This window comes from Solanum lycopersicum, chromosome 5, assembly GCF_036512215.1.
Source record: "Solanum lycopersicum chromosome 5, SLM_r2.1".
Classification (NCBI taxonomy): Eukaryota; Viridiplantae; Streptophyta; class Magnoliopsida; order Solanales; family Solanaceae; genus Solanum; species Solanum lycopersicum.
Window position 1 is genome coordinate 61,520,209 of NC_090804.1, and position 5,025 is coordinate 61,525,233.

The 5,025-nt window shown below is 27.9% G+C and overlaps 1 long non-coding RNA gene across 1 annotated transcript; it reads right to left on the bottom strand.

The window, feature by feature from the left end:
• Positions 1-304: 304 nt before the first annotated feature.
• Positions 305-1,879, bottom strand: LOC101252885 (uncharacterized). The gene is made up of 2 exons (XR_741691.4): positions 1,550-1,879; positions 305-854 (listed from the first exon to the last, which is right to left on the bottom strand). It is a non-coding gene; the product is annotated as an uncharacterized lncRNA (long non-coding RNA).
• Positions 1,880-5,025: the final 3,146 nt, after the last annotated feature.

A 5,025-nucleotide genomic window follows, 5' to 3' on the forward strand; every position in this document is an offset into this window, starting at 1 on the left:
ACTTGAGTTTTCATTTGAATCAATTGTAATATTTTAGAGGCTTGTACACGTGACTACCAAGTTTTGGTGTTTTTATTAAGTTACTTATATTTTATTTCCGCACTTATTGTAATGGTTGAGTTTTAGGCTGACTTGTCTTGGTGGGATAAGACGAGTGCCATCACGTCCATTTTTGGGTCGTGACATCCGCTCGTTTTATTGTTGGTTACAAGACATTTCAAAGCACACCCGCTAATAACAACACATATTATTACAAGACTTTGAGACAACAGAGAGAACTAAAAAAAGAAAAAAAAACTATAGTGCAAATCAAATGACAACTTTTATTTTTTATTTATCTATAAAAATTAGATATCCGCTCATTTTATTTTTGTTACAAGACATTTCAAAGCACACCCGCTAATAACAACACATATTATTACAAGACTTTGAGAAAACAACTTAAATCCAAGCATTTGGTATACATTGTTTCAATTATTCAGAAATGTTATCTTATTCATATCGATTTTTTCAAAATACATTATTTTAAAGAATTCGACATATACTTATCGATATTTTCAAAGAGTCCTCGTATATAATATTTATGTATCACTTAATGTGGTAATTCTCAATATCTTTGGTTACATTGAGGAGTAATTCGATGAATGTGTGTGGATCTGGCACATTAGCATTTTTCTTTTCATATTCTATGATTAAAGTAACTAATTATTTTCACCTTTTGTCTCAACATGAAAAGTGATATAAAATGATTTGTAATACTCTAATATATCTCCTTCAATTATCTTTTTTTTTAATTAGCTTCTTTTCTTCATCTATTTCTTCCACTTTCTCCTTTGCCACCACTTCTTTCCCATCTGTAAAACGAATTAAATATAGTAAATATTTCATACTATTAATTTCACTTTTAAATGAACGGGTGAGTTAGTTTGAATTTCAACGGATTAAAAATGGATTGAGTCAATAAATAATAAAGAATAGAGATAATATTATTATATTATTCTTTGACTTTATTACATTTTTGTTTTAAAAAATGTGTTAGATGATAAATAATATTTAATACCAAAGGTAAATAATCTCTTGATTTTCTAAATTGGACAAGTTTTATTAGACATCTATTTTTAATATATTTGACAACTATTGTTAGATAGAGAGAGTATTACTTGAATTTTTTTCTCTTATATATTTTTATGAAACTCATAATCTCTATTAATTTAAGAGATTTGTTATCCTAATAGATTTGGGAAAAGAAATATATTTTTTCCTTATAGGAATAATGGAAAGAACATTTTCCTTGAAGGATTGTGACTACTAATTTGTACGCTCTTTTTTTTTATAGCAGAAGACATTCTGTTTTTGCTTGAATAATTAGACCTAGATGAATTTTGTTAAATCCTTGTGTTATTTTTTTTCTTTATATTTTTTATTTGTAATTATGTGCTTATTAATCCACGATATTTCTGACACAATATTGATATCATATATATATTTGAAGAATGTATGAACCAAACATATTGTGATAAATATAAAATCAAATAAAATAAAGGTTTACCATGAATGAAGTTCCAAAAGATAACAGAGTCAACTGTGCCCCATTCACCTTCATGAACATCCACATTTTGTATGTTATTAGGGGAAATGGTGGAGATATGGTGTGGCCTGTGCCTATATACTTCATAAAAAATATCTCCATCACACTTAATTTCTATCTCAGAAACTAACTTTCAATGGAGGCTCATTTTTCTTCTATGATATTATATATCACAAAGTTCTAATAAAAAGTGTGTGGTTCAATCATTACATGAGATACTATTCCCTTTTATAGTTAGACAATGTCAATATTTCTAACCTCTAGATTATAATACATTTTTTTACTTTTTCTGCCTATACATAATTAGGCGTGTCTATGTATATACACAATTATTTTGTTCATGAGCATTTTTTAAAGATTGTCATACATTTAGTAAATACCAAAAGTGTTTTTAAGTCAAAGTCATAAGTTTGGTCATTTTTAATTTTATGATGATCATAATATCTCATAAATCATGTCTCGCGTTGTTAAAGAACTTAAGTCATGGTACGGATAAGTTCATTTTTTAAGAGGTTGAGGATTCAAGTCCCTCCTTCGGCTCCTGGCTTCGTTGTTTTGGGGTAACAAGTGGAGACCACATTAGAGATAGGGGCAAAAATACATAATCAACTAATAAAAGATAGAAATTAAAAACTGATTCTTTTAAAGATAAATCTATGCAATTAAATGAAAAAAGACCATTTACATATTTTATATCGGATCCTTAAGTAAAGATTAATAAATCAACAGAATTATGTTCATATTTTGGTCTATAAGCAGGGACTGAGTCACCTGAATTGGACACCTTTCGTCGAAAAATTATACTATATATAAACGTACAGTTTTAATTTATATTGATACATACAGTATTTTCGACACCCTGAAATAACAAAGTAACCTGTGGTGGATATGGCTATAATTGTTGCAAATTATTTTGTTATTCTTAAAGTTTGTAAGTAAATAAACATGAGTTAGGACCCGTTTGGATGGGTTTAATAAAAGCAGTTTTAAAAAAATACTTTTGAAAGTGCTGAAACTTATTTTTAAAATAAGCAGTTATGCGTTTGGATAAAAGTGTTGAAGTTAAAAAAAAAGTTGTTGATGTGTTTGGCAAATAAGTGCTGATAAACAGCTTTTTAAATCAAAATGTCTGAAATACTCTTAAAAGCTGTTAACATAATAAAAGTTAATTAATTTATATTTTACACCCATAAATAATTATATTTTGCCATCATTCACATATTTCTTTCTCATCACAAATTATTTATAAAAGAATATAAACTTATTATAGATTTTAAAGATATATAATTTGAATAGATCAAAGAACGAATTAAAAAACAGAATATCTCAGAAATAAATCAGTTACGAAATACAATATCTCAGAAATCATATGTATGACAAATCACACGCCAAAAGTGAGTAAATGAAGCAAATCAAAAAACATTATCGGCATAGATCGAGAATTTTTTCAGCTGATTTTAATTTTTTAACATATTATCGGCATCAATCGAGAGAAAAGGAAGAAAGCTAATAAAAAATAATCGAAAAAACTTACTTCAAGGTTTATCTTCACTTAAAATTGGAAGAATAGGAAGAAGTGCAGCAACTATGCCAAACGTGAAAACGAAAAAATGGAAGAAAGAGATGTTAGGGTTATGTGGGTAATTTGGAGATTCTATAAAAATATTAAGGGCAAAAAGATAAAAATGTGGTCAACTTAAAACAGCTTATAAGCTAAAAAAAAAGACACCCCTACCCCAGCTTTTAACTTTTGGCTTAAAATAAGTTCTTTTTAACTTAAAATAAGTTATTTTGAGTAATTGCCAAACAGCTAAATAAGTCAAAAACCAGCTTTTAAGTCAATTTGACCATGAGTAAGTTTACTATAAATGATCAGTAGCTTGGTGGTAAATAGTGTTATGTTTGACTTGAGTGACCCGAGTTCGAAACTCACCTCTAATGTGTATTTTCTTTCAATTAAAATAGACAATTTATCCAAATTAAATCACAATATTATTAGGGGGCGATTATCTCATAAGAATAACTATTCAATGATTATATTTGCTTATATATGTTGAGATTATATTAGCTTATATCACAATATTATTAGTAATGATTATATTAGCTTATATATATTGCGAATGTTATTAAATAATATTAGTAATGCATGAATTATTTTTTCCTCATATAGACAACCAAATACTATACTATCTCTTGGACGAAATTTTACGTTAGAGATCAATTATAGACATGTTTTGTAATAGAATTGGAGAGGGGACCTTGTCCATGCCAGTGCTAATACTACATATCCCTATCACTACTAATTTGTGTGCTGAAGCAATAGCCATACAAGATGGATTGCCTATTCATTGAGTTATTTTCTAAAGCTTTGACTATATAAATCCATTCATTAATTTTTCGGAAAAAGTTCTGAAAAATATTTTAATTTTGGACAAAATTATTGTTACAGTATCAAATTTTATAGAGGACTTTTTACCAATACACTATTTAATAGTGTATTTTAAATGTATATGTGCGCACGTGGACATATTACTATTTATAATTATGTAATATTTATGATGTCTACGTGGACACATATATACGTTTTAAATACATTATTAAATAGTGTAGGGGAAAAAAAGATCATTTTCAAAGTTTATTATGTTACAACAATTTTGATTAGAATTCGAATATATTTCAAACAATTTCCTCTTAACTAATTATAAGTGCGTATCTCTACCCTCTTATAATTAAGTAAAAATGTCAATATATCTAGACTCTAGACTGTAAATTTCATATTTTCTTTGCCTATACATAATTAGGTGTGTGCATTGTACTTGCACACAATTATTATCCAATAAGCTACTTTTCTATTAAGAAAAGGTATTAGGTAAAGTTTCTAAGTGGTTCAACCTAGTTCATAAACATATTTTTTAAGCTTATCATATAGTTGACAAATACTAAAAGTACTTATAATTCGAAATCAACCATATATGTATTAGAAGGAGCTTTTTGTTATTAAACTATATGAAGTTTGAAGACGAATAAAGTAGAGAAAAGATAAAGATTTTTTATTCATCTTGAAGTATATTCAGGATTCATTGATCTTTCAATGATCTTATTTACAATGAAGGAAAACCCTTTATTTATAGGGGAAAATACCCAAGTACCCCCTCAACCTATGCCCAAAATCCCAGAGACACACTTATACTATACTAAGGTCCTATTACCCCCCTTGAACTTATTTTATATGTAATTTTCTGTCCCTTTTTAGCCTACGTGGCACTAATTCGAAAAAAAAAATCAACCATCGTTGGACCCACAAGATAGTGCCACGTAAGTTAAAAAGGGGTAAAAAATTATTAATAAAATAAGTTAAGGGGTGTAATAGGACCTTAGTATAGTATAAGTGTGTCTTTGAGATTTCGGGCATAGGTTGAGGGGGTACTTGGGCATTA